Genomic DNA, 23,927 nt, shown 5'->3' with positions numbered 1-23,927 from the left:
TGTAGCTGCCCGGCAAAGTTGTAAAGCCGAGACCCCTCGGGCAGCCGCCCAAGATGAGCCCACTTTCCTTGTGGAACGGGCTTTAACAGATTTTAGCTGTGGCAGGCCTGCCACAGAATGTGCAAGCTGAATTGTACTACAAATCCAACGAGCAATAGTCTGCTTAGAAGCAGGAGCACCCAGCTTGTTGGGTGCATACAGGATAAACAGCGAGTCAGATTTCCTGACTCCAGCCGTCCTGGAAACATATTTTCAGGGCCCTGACAACATCCAGCAACTTGGATTCCTCCAAGTCCCTAGTAGCCGCAGGCACCACAATAGGTTGGTTCAGGTGAAAACGCTGGAACCACCTTAGGGAGAAACTGAGGACGAATCCTCAATTCCGCCCTGTCCGAATGGAAAATCAGATAAGGGCTTTTACAGGATAAAGCCGCCAATTCTGACACGCGCCTGGCCCAGGCCAGGGCCAACAGCATGACCACTTTCCATGTGAGATATTTTAACTCCACAGATTTAAGTGGTTCAAACCAATGTGACTTTTGGAACCCAAACTACATTGAGATCCCAAATTGCCACTGGAGGCACAAAAGGAGGCTGTATATGCAGTACCCCTTTTACAAACGTCTAAACTTCAGGGACTGAAGCTAGTTCTTTTTTGGAAGAAAATTGACAGGGCCGAAATCTGAACCTTAATGGACCCCAATTTCAGGCCCATAGACACTCCTGTTTGCAGGAAATGTAGGAATCGACCCAGTTGAATTTCCTCCATCGGGCCTTACTGGCCTCGCACTACGCAACATATTTTCGCCAATTGCGGTGATAATGTTTTTGCGGTTACATCCTTCCTGGCTTTAGATCAGGATATGGATGACTTCATCCGGAATGCCTTTTTTCCTTCAGGATCCGGTGTTCAACCGGCATGCCGTCAAACGCAGCCGCGGTAAGTCTTGGAACAGACAGGGTCCTTGCTGGAGCAGGTCCCTTCTTAGAGGTAGAGGCCACGGATCCTCCGTGAGCATCTCTTGAAGTTCCGGTTACCAAGTCCTTCTTGGCCAATCCGGAGCCACGAATATAGTGCTTTCTCCTCTCCATCTTATCAATCTCAGTACCTTGGGTATGAGAGGCAGAGGAGGGAACACATACACTGACTGGTACACCCACGGTGTTACCAGAGCGTCTACAACTATTGCCTGAGGGTCTCTTGACCTGGCGCAATACCTGTCGAGTTTTTTAATCATGTGGACGACTTCTGGGTGAAGTCCCCACTCTCCCGGGTGGAGGTCGTGCTGAGGAAGTCTGCTTCCCAGTTGTCCACTCCCGGAATGAATACTGTTGACAGTGCTATCACATGATTTTCCGCCCAGCGAAGAATCCCTGCAGCTTCTGCCATTGCCCTCCTGCTTCTTGTGCCACCCTGTCTGTTTACGTGGGTGACTGCCATGATGTTGTCCGACTGGATCAACACCGGCTGACCTTGAAGCAGAGGTCTTGCTAAGCTTAGAGCATTGTAAATGGCCCTTAGCTTCAGGATATTTATGTGAAGTGATGTATCCAGGCTTGACCCTAAGCCCTGGATATTCCTTCCCTGTGTGACTGCTCACCAGCCTCGCAGGCTGGCATTCGTGGTCACCAGGACCCAGTCCTGAATGCCGAATCTGCGGCCCTCTAGAAGATGAGCACTCTGCAACCACCACAGGATGGATACCCTTGTCCTTGGTGACAGGGTTATCCGCTGATGCATCTGAAAATGCGACCCGGACCATTTGTCCAGTAGGTTCCACTGGAAAGTTCTTGCGTGGAATCTAACGAATGGGATTGCTTCGTAGGAAGCCACCATTTTTACCCAGAACCCTTGTGCATTGATGCACTGAGACTTGGTTCGGTTTTAGGAGGTTCCTGACTAGCTCGGATAACTCCCTGGCTTTCTCTTCCGGGAGAAACACCTTTTTTCTGGACTGTGTCCAGGAACATCCCTAGGAAACAGAAGACAAGTCGTCGGAACCAGCTGCGATTTTGGAATATTGAGAATCCAATCGTGCTGCCGCAACACTACCTGAGATAGTGCTACACCGACTTCCAACTGTTCCCTGGATCTTACCCTTATCAGGGAATCGTCCAAGTAAGGGATAACTAAAATTCCCTTCCTTCGAAGGGATATCATTTCGGCCATTACCTTGGTAAAGACCCGGGGTGCCGTGGACCATCCCTACGGCAGCGTCTGAACTGATAGTGACAGTTCTGTACCATAACCTGAGGTACCCTTGGTGAGAAGGGTAAATTTTGACATGAAGGTAAGCATCCTTGATGTCCCGAGACATCATGTAGTCCCCTTCTTCCAGGTTCGCAATCACTGCTCTGAGTGACTCAATCTTGAATTTGAACCTCTGTATGTAAGTGTTCAAAGATTTTAGATTTTAGATTTAGAATCGGTCTCACCGAGCCGTCTGGCTTCGGTACCACAATAGTGTGGAATAATACCCCGTTCCCTGTTGCAGGAGGGGTACCTTGATTATCACCTGCTGGGAATACAGCTTGTGAATGGCTTCCAAAACTGCCTCCCTGTCAGAGGGAGACGTCGGTAAAGCCGACTTTTGGAAACGGCGAGGGGGAGACGTCTCGAATTCCAATATGTACCCTTGAGATATTACCTGAAGGATCCAGGGGTCTACTTGCGAGTGAGCCCACTGCGCACTGAAATTCATTGAGAACGGGCCCCCACCGTGCCTGAGCTTGTAAGGCCCTAGCGTCATACTGAGGGCTTGGCAGAGGCGGGAAAGGGTTTCTGTTCCTGGGAACTGGCTAATCTCGTCAGCCTTTTTCCTCTCCCTCTGTCACGAGCAGAAAAGAGGAACCTTTTGTCCGCTTGCCAACAAAGGACTGCGCCTGATAATACGGCGTCTTATTTTGAGAGGCGACCTGGGGTACAAACGTGGATTTCCCAGTTGTTGCCGTGGCCACCAGGTCTAAAATACCGACCCCAAATGTCCCCTTTCAAAGGCAATACTTCCAAATGCCGTTTGGAATCCGCATCACCTGACCATTTTACTGGTAGAATTGGACAACGCACTTATACTTGATGCCAGTCGGCAAATATTCCGCTGTGCATCATGCATATATAGAAATGCATCTTTTAAATGCTCTATAGGCAATAATATACTATCCTTATCTAGGATATCAATATTTCCAGTCAGGGAATCCGACCATGCCAACCCAGCACTGCACCTCCAGGCTGAGGCGATTGCTGGTCGCAGTATAACACCAGTATGTGTGTGAATACATTTTTGGATACCCTCCTGCTTTCTATCAGCAGGATCCTCAAGGGCGGCCATCTCATGAGAGGGTAGAGCCCTTGTTCTTACAAGCGTGTGAGCGCCTTATCCCCCCTAGGGGGTGTTTCCCAACGCACCCTAACCTCTGGCCGGAAAGGGTATACAGCCAATACTTTTTAAGAAATGATCAATTGTTATCGGGGGGAAACCCACGCATCATCACACACCTCATTTTATTTCTCAGATTCAGGAAAACTACAGGTAGTTTTTCCCTCACCGAACATAATACCCCTTTTTGGTGGTACTCGTATTATCAGAAATGTATAAAACATTTTCCATTGTCTCAATCATGTAACGTGTGGCCCTACTGGAAATCACGGTTGTCTCTTCACCGTCGACACAGGAGTCAGTATCCGTGTCGGCGTCTGTATCTGCCATCTGAGGTAACGGGCGCTTTAGAGCCCCTGACGGCCTATGAGACGTCTGGACAGGCACAAGCTGAGTAGCCGGCTGTCTCATGTCAACCACTGTTTTTTTTTTTTGTTTTTTTATACAGAGCTGACACTGTCATGTAATTTTCAACAGTACATCCACTCAGGTGTCGACCCCCTAGGTGGTGACATCACTGTTACAGACACTCTGCTCCGTCTCCACATCATTTTTCTCCTCATACATGTCGACACAAACGTACCGACACACAGCACACACACAGGGAATGCTCTGATAGAGGACAGGACCCCACTAGCCCTTTGGGGAGACAGAGGGAGAGTATGCCAGCACACACCAGAGCGCTATATATATATATACAGGGATAACCTTATATAAGTGTTTTTCCCCTTATAGCTGCTGTATGTTTTAATACTGCGCCTAATTAGTGCCCCCCTCTCTTTTTTTAACCCTTTCTGTAGTGTAGTGACTGCAGGGAAGAGCCAGGGAGCTTCCGTCCAACTGAGCTGTGAGGGAAAATGGCGCCAGTGTGCTGAGGAGATAGTCTTCGCCCCCTTTTCGGCGGCCTTATCTCCCGTTTTTCTGTATATTCTGGCAGGGGTTAAATGCATCCATATAGCCCAGGAGCTATATGTGATGTATTTTTTGCCATGTAAGGTATTTTTATCATGTTTTATTGCGTCTCAGGGCGCCCCCCCCAGCGCCCTGCACCCTCAGTGACCGGAGTATGAAGTGTGCTGAGAGCAATGGCGCACAGCTGTGCGCTACCTTATTGAAGACAGGAACGTCTTCTGCCGCCGATTTATCCGGACCTCTTCGCTCTTCTGGCTCTGTAAGGGGGCCGGCGGCGAGGCTCCGGGACCCATCCAGGCTGGGCCTGTGATCGTCCCTCTGGAGCTAATGTCCAGTAGCCAAGAAGCCCAATCCACTCTGCACGCAGGTGAGTTCGCTTCTTCTCCCCTTAGTCCCTCGATGCAGTGAGCCTGTTGCCAGCAGGTCTCACTGAAAATAACAAACCTAAACTAAAACTTTCACTAAGAAGCTCAGGAGAGCCCCTAGTGTGCACCCTTCTCGTCGGGCACAGAAATCTAACTGAGGCTTGGAGGAGGGTCATAGGGGGAGGAGCCAGTGCACACCACATAGTCCTAAAGCTTTCTTTAGATGTGCCCAGTCTCCTGCGGAGCCGCTATTCCCCATGGTCCTTACGGAGTCCCCAGCATCCACTTAGGACGTTAGAGAAAAGAGGCGTTGGTTACAACTGTTGCTGTTCATCCACAAGAAGGAATTTAATGTATCAATTACAATTGGAAAGTAACGTGTAACCCTGATTTAGGGTTTAAACAACACTTATACTGAGGTAGTTATAATATGGTGACTAAAATGGAGTATAAGCATATATATTATTCATATAAAAGTTAATGGATGTTGTAATACTGTATGCATGTTGTGAGGTAAATAATACAGTTCACATATATGTAATTGTATGTACATTGATGTAAATGTAGTGGTGAATACAATGAAGGCTTATTTTATGGTTTCACAGTGTATCTAAAGGGTTAATGTCCTTGTGCTCCTAACTGTCAATCACCTAGTGAGGTGATTGCCAGTGGGCGGGGCATCACCTCAGAGTGGGTCATGTGACTACTAGAGAGGAGTGGAGAGGTGCTGTGAGTGTAGCTGAGAGAGAGACTGCATATCCCTTGGTGAGAGGACATAGTTTTTTGCTGCTCCGGCCGTCGCCCGCATTAGAGCAGAGCGGTATACATTGCGGCGGCCGGAGGGGGCTTAGTGTGTGAAGCCAGAACAGGGCTTCCTTACTGTAAAGGTGGTGACAGCAGTATTGAGACTCAGAACTGTTCATAGAACCCAAGATCAGCGCTAGTCAACTCACCCAGCAGTATTGGAAGGGCACATCTGTGACAGGGACACAGAGAGGGTTCCTTCCTACCTATTACCGGCACAGACTCTGACAGCCACAACAAAGAAGCCAGGACCAGCAGCAGAGGCTCCATTCTGTGTGGCTGTAAGTGTAAGGGAGGAGTCGGGGGAGCATCCTGCAGCAGCATCACTAGATGGTAGAAGTGTGAGTGCATAATCCAGCCATTTATATTACCCCTACACTAAGCACAGCAAGCCATAGGTGACTATTGTACATAGTCAATTTCATATTGGGACTAAGTACTCCAGGGCTAGGCCGCAATAATGGCTATTAAGCAGGAGGATAGTAATGGGTCACAGTAGTCAGAGTGACCTATAATTACAGTTCCATGTATGGCTTAATCATAGTGCTAAGGAGAAGGTAGAAAGCACTGGGTATATATATGTAACAGGAGGAGTGGAGTGAAACTTGAACTGTTTAACGCTTCATAAATAGTTTTAAAACTCCCCCATATATCAGCATCACATCAGTCAAAGGAGAGCCAGAGACATTGTCCCGCAGCGCTAAATAGAAAGTAACACCCTAAAGCTGCCACCTAATGTGTGTATTTATGCCCCTGAATTAGCAGAATTAGAGTCAAGGACATTAAAGGTAGCCATACTACAGTGACATTGGATGGATGTTAAAGCCTCTTAGCCACAAAGGATTAGAATATCATCCCGATTCAAGGACTAGCTTGTGGCACTTTAATACAACTGTGTTATATGTATATTCGTGAACCCGTAAGAAGGACTGACACGTAAGAGACTATTAGTTATAAAGTTAAAGGATTTGAGCTCGCTGTGACTATGATAAGAGAAACCATCTCTTGCAGATATATTTAATATAGACTCATCCTAAGAGACAACAATAATTTGAGGCATACAGGAATCGAAAAGCTATATATGCTCTGAAATATAGAAAGCATCAGCTACTTCAAATGGACACTAGGACGCAGCATAACAAAGGTTTATCATACCAGCTTCTTAGGAGTTTAGTTTAATACTGGACAACTACAGTAACATTTTTACTGAGGAAAGGATACAGATTCCTTGGTAATCAACTGTTGATGTTACTATCTATGAGCTAAATAGATACTTTCTGTTATCTGCCAAGGAGGAACTATAAGTAACCTTATAGGAGAAAGTAATCGCTACCATAAGTAGACTGAGCCAAACATCTTTCTCTTTAACTGAAGGGAGAACTGATAGTTGATACTAAAACATAGTGTCAGACATTCTGTATTAACTGCTGTTATTTTTAGGAAGTTTATGGGCCCTTATAGTGCACTATCATATTAAGAGTACCCGGGTCACTCTAACACCTAAGGGTGTCTTGAAAAGAAAAAGGATTTGTTGTATTGCATGCAGGTACTGTGTATAGGCCTAATTGACAGGCTGTTAGCATGGATTAATGACTTAAAGGGGAATGTGTAATTGATGAAATGTTAATGTATACTTAATCCATTTGGTACTGGTCATTAAAGTGTTATACTTTCCATGTGTGTCTGGTCCGTCTGGAAGTTGATCTGAAGATCCTGGAAGAAAGAGACAGGTATATTAGATAATATATCTATGATATAAGGGAATCATCCCCTAAGGATAGAGATCAGGCTTACTCAAGCAAGCCTTAACGGTAGTTAAATACTACACATAGCTTGAGTGGAGGCACAGCTATTAGGTAACCATCCCTTAATAGAATACATAGACAGCTCTCGTTCAAGGTAATGAGGGTAGGGTTACATTTGGAGGCACCGCGTGAGATAGAAGTTACACTCAGGCCCTGTTACACCACAGGTGTCAGCTGCCATTAATTATTATTGATAAAGTCCTCACATCCCTAAAAATAAAATACAAATATGGGAAAGAAGCAAAGGAACAGGGAGAAGGTTGGACATAAAGCCATTGCTGTATCAGTTGGGAGAGTTGAAGCCATTAGAGAATGTAAAAGTATGGACAAACAAGAGTACCGTAAGGGACCAGGCTTAAAGGAAGAGGTGACATGCAAGTTTGTGGGAACTTTTGTAAATAACCTAGGTGTGAAAAATGAAAAAATATTAGATGTCCCTGTAGAGTTGGAGAAGAGAAAGAAAAAAATCAAAGGACAAGAAAGTCAAACTTGATCCCCACCTAAAGGATAGTGAGGGAGGTGTTAGTGACAACCTTGCTCATACTTTGGTCGCTAACATGGATTATGGAATGAAAGGAGATAAGAATGTTCTACCACTGAAAGAGAGAGTTCCAGGGGAAGTGAAGATAGATGTAGGTATACAGAGATTAGAAACTGTGCTAAAGCAAATAGCTGAGGATTATAAGAAACATGGACAATTAGTATTAGCTCTTCCAAAAGATCAACAGAAGGACCTGCTTTCCCGGTTTCCAACTTCCATTGAGGAACCAACAAGAAGAGATAGCCCAGTGGATCTACAGACCCCGATAGAGGTGATAAGACATATAGCACTGGACAGGTCTAAACATCAGTTGTTGGAGGTTCTAGATGAAACCCAATGGAAGCTAAAAGAAGAACAGATGTTTAACACCAAAATTGATGAGAGGAACAAAGAGCTTGAGAGAGAACTTTGGTTTATACAGAGAGAGATGGAAACCATGGCATCTGATGAAAGACAAACCAGAGTGGATCAGGAGCAACAAAAGTTGATAATGTACCTGCAGCAGGAAGACAATATTCATTCTCTGGAATCAAAAATAACTGAGTTGTCTGAATTATTGGAAGTGGGTAAAGAAACTGAAAAGGAGGATCATATTTGTCTGAATGAAATGAAAGAAAGACTGTCTCAGCTAGAATCTGAGAATAAAATACTCAAGGATGCCAACTTCCTAAACAACTGTCCTGAAGACCGTATCCATGAATTTTCTCTGCGACCGGATACTAAGGACATAGCATTACAGACTGAGGTAGTGGATGGTATATTGCTGAGACAATCTTCTATGAATAAAGTTGATAGTAAAGGGACACAGTATATGTCTCTTAAAATGACTGGCACAGTAATATGGTTCCATGTGAAGAAAGGCTATGGCTTCATTAAAAGGCATGACACCGGAGAAGACATATTTGTACATTGGACATCCATAACGAAGAATAACCCCCTAAAACTGTTGTACAGTGTAGGAGATGGAGAGAAAGTAGAATTTGAAGTGTTGGAAGGGGAAAAGGGTGTACATGCAGCAAATGTGACTGGCATAGGTGGAGTACCAGTGAAAGGGAGTCGATTTGCTCCAAACCGACGAGGATCATACAGTTATTGTTATCAACCACGAGAAAAAGTGGTTGATGAAGGAAGTGCATATTCAGAACAAAGGCAAGGGAGAGATCCAGCTCCATGTCATCCTTCTACAACCTTACATTACCGACCTCTCTCGAGATTCAATGGTAGAGTAAATCAGTCCCAGGATCAAGAAACGGAAAATTCAGATGCTAAAGACTTGATAACTTTAGAAGCTTCGTCAGAGAAAGAAACTAGTCTCAGTGAAAATCGTAGTGAGGTACATGATAACTTTACCCTAGCACAATCTCTTAAATCTTCCATCCGAAGTCCAGTACTAAAATAAGTCAATAAATCAGGTGTAGAAGAGCAAGGGAAACCAGCACGATCAGAGAACACTATCCCTGGGAGGCATGAAGGCTATGTAGTTCCATCCCTCCCTATTTGGCCAACAGTTAAAATGGTTGAGATGAGGTGGCTTGCTAATGGATGTGAATGAATATATACTATTTTAGCATAGTGAGTAAGGTAGATGGTGCATTGGCACCTAAAGATGTTAAACAGTGACAATGCACCAGGGGGAGAAATGTAACCCTGATTTAGGGTTTAAACAACACTTATACTGAGGTAGTTATAATATGGTGACTAAAATGGAGTATAAGCATATATATTATTCATATAAAAGTTAATGGATGTTGTAATACTGTATGCATGTTGTGAGGTAAATAATACAGTTCACATATATGTAATTGTATGTACATTGATGTAAATGTAGTGGTGAATACAATGAAGGCTTATTTTATGGTTTCACAGTGTATCTAAAGGGTTAATGTCCTTGTGCTCCTAACTGTCAATCACCTAGTGAGGTGATTGCCAGTGGGCGGGGCATCACCTCAGAGTGGGTCATGTGACTACTAGAGAGGAGTGGAGAGGTGCTGTGAGTGTAGCTGAGATAGAGACTGCATATCCCTTGGTGAGAGGACATAGTTTTTTGCTGCTCCGGCCGTCGCCCGCATTAGAGCTGAGCGGTATACATTGCGGCGGCCGGAGGGGGCTTAGTGTGTGAAGCCAGAACAGGGCTTCCTTACTGTAAAGGTGGTGACAGCAGCATTGAGACTCAGAACTGTTCATAGAACCCAAGATCAGCGCTAGTCAACTCACCCAGCAGTATTGGAAGGGCACATCTGTGACAGGGACACAGAGAGGGTTCCTTCCTACCTATTACCGGCACAGACTCTGACAGCCACAACAAAGAAGCCAGGACCAGCAGCAGAGGCTCCATTCTGTGTGGCTGTAAGTGTAAGGGAGGAGTCGGGGGAGCATCCGGCAGCAGCATCACTAGATGGTAGAAGTGTGAGTGCATAATCCAGCCATTTATATTACCCCTACACTAAGCACAGCAAGCCATAGGTGACTATTGTACATAGTCAATTTCATATTGGGACTAAGTACTCCAGGGCTAGGCCGCAATAATGGCTATTAAGCAGGAGGATAGTAATGGGTCACAGTAGTCAGAGTGACCTATAATTACAGTTCCATGTATGGCTTAATCATAGTGCTAAGGAGACGGTAGAAAGCACTGGGTATATATATGTAACAGGAGGAGTGGAGTGAAACTTTAACTGTTTAACGCTTCATAAATAGTTTTAAAACTCCCCCATATATCAGCATCACATCAGTCAAAGGAGAGCCAGAGACATTGTTCCGCAGCGCTAAATAGAAAGTAACACCCTAAAGCTGCCACCTAATGTGTGTATTTATGCCCCTGAATTAGCAGAATTAGAGTCAAGGACATTAAAGGTAGCCATACTACAGTGACATTGGATGGATGTTAAAGCCTCTTAGCCACAAAGGATTAGAATATCATCCCGATTCGAAGACTAGCTTGTGGCACTTTAATACAACTGTGTTATATGTATATTCGTGAACCCGTAAGAAGGACTGACACGTAAGAGACTATTAGTTATAAAGTTAAAGGATTTGAGCTCGCTGTGACTATGATAAGAGAAACCATCTCTTGCAGATATATTTAATATAGACTCATCCTAAGAGACAACAATAATTTGAGGCATACAGGAATCGAAAAGCTATATATGCTCTGAAATATAGAAAGCATCAGCTACTTCAAATGGACACAAGGACGCAGCATAACAAAGGTTTATCATACCAGCTTCTTAGGAGTTTAGTTTAATACTGGACAACTACAGTAACATTTTTACTGAGGAAAGGATACAGATTCCTTGGTAATCAACTGTTGATGTTACTATCTATGAGCTAAATAGATACTTTCTGTTATCTGCCAAGGAGGAACTATAAGTAACCTTATAGGAGAAAGTAATCGCTACCATAAGTAGACTGAGCCAAACATCTTTCTCTTTAACTGAAGGGAGAACTGATAGTTGATACTAAAACATAGTGTCAGACATTCTGTATTAACTGCTGTTATTTTTAGGAAGTTTATGGGCCCTTATAGTGCACTATCATATTAAGAGTACCCGGGTCACTCTAACACCTAAGGGTGTCTTGAAAAGAAAAAGGATTTGTTGTATTGCATGCAGGTACTGTGTATAGGCCTAATTGACAGGGGGTTAGCATGGATTAATGACTTAAAGGGGAATGTGTAATTGATGAAATGTTAATGTATACTTAATCCATTTGGTACTGGTCATTAAAGTGTTATACTTTCCATGTGTGTCTGGTCCGTCTGGAAGTTGATCTGAAGATCCTGGAAGAAAGAGACAGGTATATTAGATAATATATCTATGATATAAGGGAATCATCCCCTAAGGATAGAGATCAGGCTTACTCAAGCAAGCCTTAACGGTAGTTAAATACTACACATAGCTTGAGTGGAGGCACAGCTATTAGGTAACCATCCCTTAATAGAATACATAGACAGCTCTCGTTCAAGGTAGGGTTACAAACGATTAAATTACAACAGCTGTATCCAGTAGGATTTTTTGGACCCTTTAATAAACATTCCGTTGTCATCAAGGGCAATATGAAATAGATCCTGATTACATTTAGATATGGATAGTGGTGCCTATATATGTTGACTCCATTGTATTTTATTGAATGTGGGTTTCTTCTGTCTATATATATTTTTTAAAAATAAGGAGCTTGTATATTTTATTTTTTGCGCTCCCTTGATAACAAGTGTGATTATCTTTAAAATTTGGTTTATTATTGGTAGAACAGTACTACCTATGGGAGCAGCATTTTATAATATATGGTGAAAATTAATAGATGTATAAAGATTAAATAAGCAACAAATTGGTGAAATAGATAAGTTTTGATAGGAGCGCTGGGTTCTATATATATATATTGACATTTGGTTATATATATGTATAGACTTTATAAATTCTTGACAGAGATGTGCCTGAGCAGCGGCCCTCCCCAGCCCTATCCCAAATCATACTTATTTTGCATAGGAGATACCATGGTCATGAAGATTGTTCTCCCAGGGTGAGGTTCATTCATTGCATTCTGGGTATGCTGACCCCTGTGATTTCCCCAAATGTGGGAAACTCGACTGCATTATTTGTGGTAGTGGGGGACTGTGTTTGTGCTTTCCTCTGGTCAGCTCTGGTAAAAGTCAGATTTATTTGTCTCAGATCTTCCTCTAGCCTTGTTCTTCTTTCGAGAGTTTCCATGTGCTGCCTCAGTTGGATCTCCTTCACTTGACAGGGGGGTGCCCGAGCAGCGACCCTCCCCAGCTCTAGCCCAACTCCTACTTACCTGCCAGGTGAGATACTATGATCATGAAGGTGCTTCTCCCAGGGCAAGGCTCACCCATTGCACTCTGGGTGTGCTGCTCCTGCGGTTTCCCCAAATGTTGGACACTTGACTGCATAATTTGTGTTTCCCCTGGTCGGCTCTCGTATAATTCAGATCTCTTTGTCTCAGGTCTCTCTCCAGCCTAGTTTGCTGTCTGTTTCCACTTCTCTTTTCTTGAGTTGCTCCCTTCTATGCCCTTGCGCACTATCCTGACTTCTCCCGTCTGCTTACTTTGTGCCTTCCAACGCACAATGCAAACTACAGGTAGTGCTGCAGGGCCCACACCCTTTTACTTGCCTTACAGAGCAGCTCTGGAGCTGTTACAGTGCCCAGCTGCTGCAAGAAATCAGCTTGAATGCTTCAGGGGCTGGGGCATAGCCCCACACCGAAGTAGGGTGGAGGTGTTTAATGCGAACTAGGGGTCATCCAAGCGCCGCAAAAGGCCGCCATGCCCTGCACGCCCCTTTTCTCTTTTCATATGCAGACGAGGGTTGAAGCCAACTTTGACCCACTGCTTGGATGACATCACCATATGCAAATCCATCTGCTGCAGGCCTTCCCCCAGGAATGCTTGCACTAGTTGTTGCATTTGGTTTGTTGTTTGGGGGTGCTTCAGTATTAGGCAGCCTTCTGCCCTCCCATGTTCATCTGAAAATATGTGTTCTCCCTGCAGTTGTTGTCCCCAGATGAGAGTTCCCTTGTGCTGCCTCAGTTGAATCTCCTTTACTTGACAGAGATGTGCCTTAGCAGCGGCCCTCCCCAGCCCTATCCTAAGTCATACTTATTTTGCATAGGAGATACCATGGTCATGAAGATTGTTCTCCCAGGGTGAGGTTCATTCATTGCATTCTGGGTATGCTGACCCCTATGATTTCCCCAAATGTGGGAAACTCGACTGCATTATTTGTGGTAGTGGGGGACTGTGTTTGTTCTTTCCTCTGGTCAGCTCTGGTAAAAGTCAGATTTATTTGTCTCAGATCTTCCTCTAGCCTTGTTCTTCTATCGAGAGTTTCCTTGTGCTGCCTCAGTTGGATCTACTTCACTTGACAGCCCGAGCAGCGACCCTCCCCAGAACTATCCCAAATCCTACTTACCTGCCAGGTGAGATACTATGATCATGAAGGTGCTTCTCCCAGGGCAAGTCTCACCCATTGCACTCTGGGTGTGCTGCTCCTGCGATTTCCCCAAATGTGGGAAACTTGACTGCATAATTTGTGTTTCCCCTGGTCGGCTCTCGTATAATTCAGATCTCTTTGTCTCAGGTCTCTCTCCAGCCTAGTTTGCTGTCTATTTCCACTTCTTTTTTCTTGAGCCGCTCCCTTCTATGCCCTTGTGCACTATCCTGACTTCTCCCGTCTGCTTAATTTGTGCCTTCCAACGCACAATGCGAACTACAGGTAGTGCTGCAGGGCCCACGCCCTTTTACTTGCCTTACAGAGCAGCTCTGGAGCTGTTACAGTGCCTAGCTGCTGCAAGAAATCAGCTTGAATGCTTCAGGGGCTGGGGCATAGCCAACATGAGCCCCACACCGAAGGAGGGTGGATGTGTTTAATGCGAACTAGGGGTCATCCAATCGCCGCAAAAGGCCGCCATGCCCTGCACGCCCCTTTTCTCTTTTCATATGCAGACGAGGGTTGAAGCCAACTTTGACCCACTGCTTGGATGACATCACCATATGCAAATCCATCTGCTGCAGCCTTCCCCCAGGAATGCTTGCACTAGTTGTTGCATTTGGTTTGTTGTTTGGGGGTGCTTCAGTATTAGGCAGCCTTCTGCCCTCCCATGTTCATCTGAAAATATGTGTTCTCCCTGCAGTTGTTGTCCCCAGATGAGAGTTCCCTTGTGCTGCCTCAGTTGAATCTTCTTTACTTGACAGAGATGTGCCTGAGCAGCGGCCCTCCCCAGCCCTGTTAGGCCATCATCTACACGGCATAGCCCTGAATTTTCCAATGCGCAGCTCTTTGCAAAAGAGAGATATTGGCAAGGAAAAGCTGTCTTGTACCTTTGCATTTTTCTCCCAAACGAAGGACACAAGAACATTTTTTTAAAGCCTCCTGTTAGGCCATCATCTACACGGCATAGCCCTGAATTTTCCAATGCGCAGCTCTTTGCAAAAGAGAGATATTGGCAAGGAAAAGCTGTCTTGTACCTTTGCATTTTTCTCCCAAACGAAGGACACTAGAATGAAAATTTTAAAGCCTCCTGTTAGTGCTTCATCTACACGGTATAGCCCTGAATTTTCCAATGCGTAGCTCTTTGCAAAAGAGAGATATTGGCAAGGAAAAGCTGTCTTATACCTTTGCATTTTTCTCCCAAACGAAGGACACTAGAAAGAAAATTTTAAAGCCTCCAGTTAGGCCATCATCTACACGGCATAGCCCTGAATTTTCCAATGCGCAGCTCTTTGCAAAAGAGAGATATTGGCAAGGAAAAGCTGTCTTGTACCTTTGCATTTTTCTCCCAAACGAAGGACACTAGAAATTTTTTTTAAAGCCTCCTGTTAGGCCATCATCTACACGGCATAGCCCTGAATTTTCCAATGCGCAGCTCTTTGCAAAAGAGAGATATTGGCAAGGAAAAGCTGTCTTGTACCTTTGCATTTTTCTCCCAAACGAAGGACACTAGAATGAAAATTTTAAAGCCTCCTGTTAGTGCTTCATCTACACGGTATAGCCCTGAATTTTCCAATGCGTAGCTCTTTGCAAAAGAGAGATATTGGCAAGGAAAAGCTGTCTTATACCTTTGCATTTTTCTCCCAAACGAAGGACACTAGAAAGAAAATTTTAAAGCCTCCAGTTAGGCCATCATCTACACGGCATAGCCCTGAATTTTCCAATGCGCAGCTCTTTGCAAAAGAGAGATATTGGCAAGGAAAAGCTGTCTTGTACCTTTGCATTTTTCTCCCAAACGAAGGACACTAGAAATTTTTTTTAAAGCCTCCTGTTAGGCCATCATCTACACGGCATAGCCCTGAATTTTCCAATGCGCAGCTCTTTGCAAAAGAGAGATATTGGCAAGGAAAAGCTGTCTTGTACCTTTGCATTTTTCTCCCAAACGAAGGACACTAGAAAGAAAATTTTAAAGCCTCCTGTTAGGCCATCATCTACACGGCATAGCCCTGAATTTTCCAATGCGCAGCTCTTTGCAAAAGAGAGATATTGGCAAGGAAAAGCTGTCTTGTACCTTTGCATTTTTCTCCCAAACGAAGGACACTAGAAAGAAAATTTTAAAGCCTCCTGTTAGGCCATCATCTACACGGCATAGCCCTGAATTTTCCAATGCGCAGCTCTTTGCAAAAGAGAGATATTGGCAAGGAAAAACTGTCTTGTACCTTTGCATTTTTCTCCCAAACGAAGGACACTAGAAAGAAAATTTTAAAGCCTCCTGTTAGGCCATCATCTACACGGCATAGCCCTGAATTTTCCAATGCGCAGCTCTTTGCAAAAGAGAGATATTGGCAAGGAAAAGCTGTCATGTACCTTTGCATTTTTCTCCCAAACGAAGGACACTAGAAAGAAAATTTTAAAGCCTCCTGTTAGGACATCATCTACACGGCATTGCCCTGAATTTTCCAATGCACAGCTCTTTGCAAAAGAGAGATATTGGCAAGGAAAAGCTGTCTTGTACCTTTGCATTTTTCTCCCAAACGAAGGACACTAGAACATTTTTTTTAAAGCCTCCTGTTAGGCCATCATCTACACGGCATAGCCCTGAATTTTCCAATGCGCAGCTCTTTGCAAAAGAGAGATATTGGCAAGGAAAAGCTGTCTTGTACCTTTGCATTTTTCTCCCAAACGAAGGACACTAGAAAGAAAATTTTAAAGCCTCCTGTTAGGCCATCATCTACACGGCATAGCCCTGAATTTTCCAATGCGCAGCTCTTTGCAAAAGAGAGATATTGGCAAGGAAAAGCTGTCTTGTACCTTTGCATTTTTCTCCCAAACTAAGGACACTAGAAAGAAAATTTTAAAGCCTCCTGTTAGGCCATCATCTACACGGCATAGCCCTGAATTTTCCAATGCGCAGCTTTGTGCAAAAGAGAGATATTGGCAAGGAAAAGCTGTCTTGTACCATTGGATTTTTCTCCCAAACGAAGGACACTAGAAAGAAAATTTTAAAGCCTCCTGTTAGGCCATCATCTACACGGCATAGCCCTGAATTTTCCAATGCGCAGCTCTTTGCAAAAGAGAGATATTGGCAAGGAAAAGCTGTCTTGTACCTTTGCATTTTTCTCCCAAACGAAGGACACTAGAAAGAAAATTTTAAAGCCTCCTGTTAGGCCATCATCTACACGGCATAGCCCTGAATTTTCCAATGCGCAGCTCTTTGCAAAAGAGAGATATTGGCAAGGAAAAGCTGTCTTGTACCTTTGCATTTTTCTCCCAAACGAAGGACACTAGAATGAAAATTTTAAAGCCTCCTGTTAGTGCTTCATCTACACGGTATAGCCCTGAATTTTCCAATGCGTAGCTCTTTGCAAAAGAGAGATATTGGCAAGGAAAAGCTGTCTTGTACCTTTGCATTTTTTTCCCAAACGAAGGACACTAGAAAGAAAATTTTAAAGCCTCCTGTTAGGCCATCATCTACACGGCATAGCCCTGAATTTTCCAATGCGCAGCTCTTTGCAAAAGAGAGATATTGGCAAGGAAAAGCTGTCTTGTACCTTTGCATTTTTCTCCCAAACGAAGGACACTAGAAAGAAAATTTTAAAGCCTCCTGTTAGGCCATCATCTACACGGCATAGCCCTGAATTTTCCAATGCGCAGTTCTTTGCAAAAGAGAGATATTGGCAAGGAAAAGCTGTCTTGTACCTTTGCATTTTTCTCCCAAACGAAGGACACTAGAAAGAAAATTTTAAAGCCTCCAGTTAGGCCATCATCTACACGGCATAGCCCTGAATTTTCCAATGCGCAACTCTTTGCAAAAGAGAGATATTGGCAAGGAAAAGCTGTCTTGTACCTTTGCATTTTTCTCCCAAGCGAAGGACACTACAAAGAAAATTTTAAAGCCTCCTGTTAGGCCATCATCTACACGGCATAGCCCTGAATTTTCCAATGCGCAGCTTTGTGCAAAAGAGAGATATTGGCAAGGAAAAGCTGTCTTGTACCAATGGATTTTTCTCCCAAATGAAGGACACTAGAATGAAAATTTTAAAGCCTCCTGTTAGTGCTTCATCTACACGGTATAGCCCTGAATTTTCCAATGCGTAGCTCTTTGCAAAAGAGAGATATTGGCAAGGAAAAGCTGTCTTGTACCTTTGCATTTTTCTCCCAAACGAAGGACACTAGTAATAAAATTTTAAAGCCTCCTGTTAGGCCATCATCTACACGGCATAGCCCTGAATTTTCCAATGCGCAGCTCTTTGCAAAAGAGAGATATTGGCAAGGAAAAGCTGTCTTGTACCTTTGCATTTTTCTCCCAAACGAAGGAAACTAGAAAGAAAATTTTAAAGCCTCCTGTTAGGCCATCATCTACACGGCATAGCCCTGAATTTTCCAATGCGCAGCTCTTTGTAAAAGAGAGATATTGGCAAGGAAAAGCTGTCTTGTACCATTGGATTTTTCTCCCAAACGAAGGACACTAGAATGAAAATTTTAAAGCCTCCTGTTAGTGCTTCATCTACACGGTATAGCCATGAATTTTCCAATGCGTAGCTCTTTGCAAAAGAGAGATATTGGCAAGGAAAAGCTGTCTTGTACCTTTGCATTTTTCTCCCAAACGAAGGACACTAGAAAGAAAATTTTAAAGCCTCCAGTTAGGCCATCATCTACACGGCATAGCCCTGAATTTTCCAATGCGCAGCTCTTTGCAAAAGAGAGATATTGGCAAGGAAAAGCTGTCTTGTACCTTTGCATTTTTCTCCCAAACGAAGGACACTACAAAGAAAATTTTAAAGCCTCCTGTTAGGCCATCATCTACACGGCATAGCCCTGAATTTTCCAATGCGCAGCTTTGTGCAAAAGAGAGATATTGGCAAGGAAAAGCTGTCTTGTACCAATGGATTTTTCTCCCAAATGAAGGACACTAGAATTAAAATTTTAAAGCCTCCTGTTAGTGCTTCATCTACACGGTATAGCCCTGAATTTTCCAATGCGTAGCTCTTTGCAAAAGAGAGATATTGGCAAGGAAAAGCTGTCTTGTACCTTTGCATTTTTCTCCCAAACGAAGGAAACTAGAAAGAAAATTTTAAAGCCTCCTGTTAGGCCATCATCTACACGGCATAGCTCTGAATTTTCCAATGCGCAGCTCTTTGTAAAAGAGAGATATTGGCAAGGAAAAACTGTCTTGTACCATTGGATTTTTCTCCCAAACGAAGGACACTAGAATGAAAATTTAAAAGCCTCCTGTTAGGCCATAATCTACACGGCATAGCCCTGAATTTTCCAATGCGCAGCTCTTTGCAAAAGAGAGATATTGGCAAGGAAAAGCTGTCTTGTACCTTTGCATTTTTCTCCCAAACGAAGGACACTAGAAAGAAAATTTTAAAGCCTCCAGTTAGGCCATCATCTACACGGCATAGCCCTGAATTTTCCAATGCGCAGCTCTTTGCAAAAGAGAGATATTGGCAAGGAAAAGCTGTCTTGTACCTTTGCATTTTTCTCCCAAACGAAGGACACTACAAAGAAAATTTTAAAGCCTCCTGTTAGGCCATCATCTACACGGCATAGCCCTGAATTTTCCAATGCGCAGCTTTGTGCAAAAGAGAGATATTGGCAAGGAAAAGCTGTCTTGTACCAATGGATTTTTCTCCCAAATGAAGGACACTAGAATGAAAATTTTAAAGCCTCCTGTTAGTGCTTCATCTACACGGTATAGCCCTGAATTTTCCAATGCGTAGCTCTTTGCAAAAGAGAGATATTGGCAAGGAAAAGCTGTCTTGTACCTTTGCATTTTTCTCCCAAACGAAGGACACTAGAAATAAAATTTTAAAGCCTCCTGTTAGGCCATCATCTACACGGCATAGCCCTGAATTTTCCAATGCGCAGCTCTTTGCAAAAGAGAGATATTGGCAAGGAAAAGCTGTCTTGTACCTTTGCATTTTTCTCCCAAACGAAGGAAACTAGAAAGAAAATTTTAAAGCCTCCTGTTAGGCCATCATCTACACGGCATAGCCCTGAATTTTCCAATGCGCAGCTCTTTGTAAAAGAGAGATATTGGCAAGGAAAAACTGTCTTGTACCATTGGATTTTTCTCCCAAACGAAGGACACTAGAATGAAAATTTTAAAGCCTCCTGTTAGTGCTTCATCTACATGGTATAGCCCTGAATTTTCCAATGCGTAGCTCTTTGCAAAAGAGAGATATTGGCAAGGAAAAGCTGTCTTGTACCTTTGCATTTTTCTCCCAAACGAAGGAAACTAGAAAGAAAATTTTAAAGCCTCCTGTTAGGCCATCATCTACACGGCATAGCTCTGAATTTTCCAATGCGCAGCTCTTTGTAAAAGAGAGATATTGGCAAGGAAAAACTGTCTTGTACCATTGGATTTTTCTCCCAAACGAAGGACACTAGAATGAAAATTTTAAAGCCTCCTGTTAGTCCATCATCTACACGGCATAGCCCTGAATTTTCCAATGCGCAGCTCTTTGCAAAAGAGAGATATTGGCAAGGAAAAGCTGTCTTGTACCTTTGCATTTTTCTCCCAAACGAAGGACACTAGAAAGAAAATTTTAAAGCCTCCAGTTAGGCCATCATCTACACGGCATAGCCCTGAATTTTCCAATGCGCAGCTCTTTGCAAAAGAGAGATATTGGCAAGGAAAAGCTGTCTTGTACCTTTGCATTTTTCTCCCAAACGAAGGACACTACAAAGAAAATTTTAAAGCCTCCGGTTAGGCCATCATCTACACGGCATAGCCCTGAATTTTCCAATGCGCAGCTTTGTGCAAAAGAGAGATATTGGCAAGGAAAAGCTGTCTTGTACCAATGGATTTTTCTCCCAAATGAAGGACACTAGAATGAAAATTTTAAAGCCTCCTGTTAGTGCTTCATCTACACGGTATAGCCCTGAATTTTCCAATGCGTAGCTCTTTGCAAAAGAGAGATATTGGCAAGGAAAAGCTGTCTTGTACCTTTGCATTTTTCTCCCAAACGAAGGACACTAGAAATAAAATTTTAAAGCCTCCTGTTAGGCCATCATCTACACGGCATAGCCCTGAATTTTCCAATGCGCAGCTCTTTGCAAAAGAGAGATATTGGCAAGGAAAAGCTGTCTTGTACCTTTGCATTTTTCTCCCAAACGAAGGAAACTAGAAAGAAAATTTTAAAGCCTCCTGTTAGGCCATCATCTACACGGCATAGCCCTGAATTTTCCAATGCGCAGCTCTTTGTAAAAGAGAGATATTGGCAAGGAAAAGCTGTCTTGTACCTTTGCATTTTTCTCCCAAACGAAGGACACTAGAAAGAAAATTTTAAAGCCTCCAGTTAGGCCATCATCTACACGGCATAGCCCTGAATTTTCCAATGCGCAGCTCTTTGCAAAAGAGAGATATTGGCAAGGAAAAGCTGTCTTGTACCTTTGCATTTTTCTCCCAAACGAAGGACACTAGAAAGAAAATTTTAAAGCCTCCAGTTAGGCCATCATCTACACGGCATATCCCTGAATTTTCCAATGCGCAGCTCTTTGCAAAAGAGAGATATTGGCAAGGAAAAGCTGTCTTGTACCTTTGCATTTTTCTCCCAAACGAAGGACACTACAAAGAAAATTTTAAAGCCTCCTGTTAGGCCATCATCTACACGGCATAGCCCTGAATTTTCCAATGCGCAGCTTTGTGCAAAAGAGAGATATTGGCAAGGAAAAGCTGTCTTGTACCAATGGATTTTTCTCCCAAATGAAGGACACTAGAATGAAAATTTTAAAGCCTCCTGTTAGTGCTTCATCTACACGGTATAGCCCTGAATTTTCCAATGCGTAGCTCTTTGCAAAAGAGAGATATTGGCAATGAAAAACTGTCTTGTACCATTGGATTTTTCTCCCAAACGAAGGACACTAGAATGAAAATTTTAAAACCTCCTGTTAGTGCTTCATCTACATGGTATAGCCCTGAATTTTCCAATGCGTAGCTCTTTGCAAAAGAGAGATATTGGCAAGGAAAAGCTGTCTTGTACCTTTGCATTTTTCTCCCAAACGAAGGACACTAGAAATAACATTTTAAAGCCTCCTGTTAGGGCATCATCTACACGGCATAGCCCTGAATTTTCCAATGCGCAGCTCTTTGCAAAAGAGAGATATTGGCAAGGAAAGGCTGTCTTGTACCTTTGCATTTTTCTCCCAAACGAAGGACACTAGAATGAAAATTTTAAAGCCTCCTGTTAGTGCCATCATCTACACGGTATAGCCCTGAATTTTCCAATGCGTAGCTCTTTGCAAAAGAGAGATATTGGCAAGGAAAAGCTGTCTTGTACCTTTGCATTTTTCTCCCAAACGAAGGACACTAGAAAGAAAATTTTAAAGCCTCCAGTTAGGCCATCATCTACACGGCATAGCCCTGAATTTTCCAATGCGCAGCTCATTGCAAAAGAGAGATATTGGCAAGGAAAAGCTGTCTTGTACCTTTGCATTTTTCTCCCAAACGAAGGACACTAGAAAGAAAATTTTAAAGCCTCCAGTTAGGCCATCATCTACACGGCATATCCCTGAATTTTCCAATGCGCAGCTCTTTGCAAAAGAGAGATATTGGCAAGGAAAAGCTGTCTTGTACCTTTGCATTTTTCTCCCAAACGAAGGACACTAGAAATAAAATTGTAAAGCCTCCTGTTAGGCCATCATCTACACGGCATAGCCCTAAATTTTCCAATGCGCAGCTCTTTGCAAAAGAGAGATATTGGCAAGGAAAAGCTGTCTTGTACCTTTGCATTTTTCTCCCAAACGAAGGACACTAGAAAGAAAATTTTAAAGCCTCCTGTTAGGCCATCATCTACACGGCATAGCCCTGAATTTTCCAATGCGCAGCTCTTTGCAAAAGAGAGATATTGGCAAGGAAAAGCTGTCTTGTACCTTTGCATTTTTCTCCCAAACGAAGGACACTAGAATGAAAATTTTAAAGCCTCCTGTTAGTGCTTCATCTACACGGTATAGCCCTGAATTTTCCAATGCGTAGCTCTTTGCAAAAGAGAGATATTGGCAAGGAAAAGCTGTCTTGTACCTTTGCATTTTTCTCCCAAACGAAGGACACTAGAAAGAAAATTTTAAAGCCTCCAGTTAGGCCATCATCTACACGGCATAGCCCTGAATTTTCCAATGCGCAGCTCTTTGCAAAAGAGAGATATTGGCAAGGAAAAGCTGTCTTGTACCTTTGCATTTTTCTCCCAAACGGAGGACACTAGAAAGAAAATTTTAAAGCCTCCAGTTAGGCCATCATCTACACGGCATAGCCCTGAATTTTCCAATGCGCAGCTCTTTGCAAAAGAGAGATATTGGCAAGGAAAAGCTGTCTTGTACCTTTGCATTTTTCTCCCAAACGAAGGACACTACAAAGAAAAATTTAAAGCCTCCTGTTAGGCAATCATCTACACGGCATAGCCCTGAATTTTCCAATGCGCAGCTTTGTGCAAAAGAGAGATATTGGCAAGGAAAAGCTGTCTTGTACCAATGGATTTTTCTCCCAAATGAAGGACACTAGAAAGAAAATTTTAAAGCCTCCTGTTAGTGCTTCATCTACACGGTATAGCCCTGAATTTTCCAATGCGTAGCTCTTTGCAAAAGAGAGATATTGGCAAGGAAAAGCTGTCTTGTACCTTTGCATTTTTCTCCCAAACGAAGGACACTAGAAATAAAATTGTAAAGCCTCCTGTTAGGCCATCATCTACACGGCATAGCCCTGAATTTTCCAATGCGCAGCTCTTTGCAAAAGAGAGATATTGGCAAGGAAAAGCTGTCTTGTACCTTTGCGTTTTTCTCCCAAACGAAGGACACTAGAAAGAAAAATTTAAAGCCTCCTGTTAGGCCATCATCTACACGGCATAGCCCTGAATTTTCCAATGCGCAGCTCTTTGCAAAAGAGAGATATTGGCAAGGAAAAGCTGTCTTGTACCTTTGCATTTTTCTCCCAAACGAAGGACACTAAAAAGAAAATTTTAAAACCTCCTGTTAGGCCATCATCTACACGGCATAGCCCTGAATTTTCCAATGCGCAGCTCTTTGCAAAAGAGAGATATTGGCAAGGAAAAGCTGTCTTGTACCTTTGCATTTTTCTCCCAAACGAAGGACACTAGAAAGAAAATTTTAAAGCCTCCTGTTAGGCCATCATCTACACGGCATAGCCCTGAATTTTCCAATGCGCAGCTCTTTGCGAAAGA

The 23,927-nt window shown here is 43.3% G+C and overlaps 4 non-coding genes across 4 annotated transcripts; all 4 read left to right on the top strand.

Moving 5' to 3' along the window:
- Positions 1-12,271: 12,271 nt before the first annotated feature.
- On the top strand, positions 12,272-12,435 carry LOC135005112 (U1 spliceosomal RNA). Its single transcript, XR_010205769.1, has one exon. It is a non-coding gene; the product is annotated as a U1 spliceosomal RNA (small nuclear RNA).
- Positions 12,436-12,587: 152 nt separating this feature from the next.
- LOC135005120 (U1 spliceosomal RNA) lies at positions 12,588-12,750 on the top strand. Its single transcript, XR_010205777.1, has one exon. It is a non-coding gene; the product is annotated as a U1 spliceosomal RNA (small nuclear RNA).
- Positions 12,751-13,411: 661 nt separating this feature from the next.
- Positions 13,412-13,575, top strand: LOC135005125 (U1 spliceosomal RNA). The gene has a single exon (XR_010205782.1). It is a non-coding gene; the product is annotated as a U1 spliceosomal RNA (small nuclear RNA).
- Positions 13,576-13,720: 145 nt separating this feature from the next.
- Positions 13,721-13,883, top strand: LOC135005117 (U1 spliceosomal RNA). The gene has a single exon (XR_010205774.1). It is a non-coding gene; the product is annotated as a U1 spliceosomal RNA (small nuclear RNA).
- Positions 13,884-23,927: the final 10,044 nt, after the last annotated feature.

This window comes from Pseudophryne corroboree, unplaced genomic scaffold (genome assembly GCF_028390025.1).
Source record: "Pseudophryne corroboree isolate aPseCor3 unplaced genomic scaffold, aPseCor3.hap2 scaffold_1968, whole genome shotgun sequence".
Lineage (NCBI taxonomy): Eukaryota > Metazoa > Chordata > Amphibia > Anura > Myobatrachidae > Pseudophryne > Pseudophryne corroboree.
The sequence above is the reverse complement of the archived record's forward strand: the minus strand, read 5'-3'. Positions and strand labels throughout refer to the sequence as shown.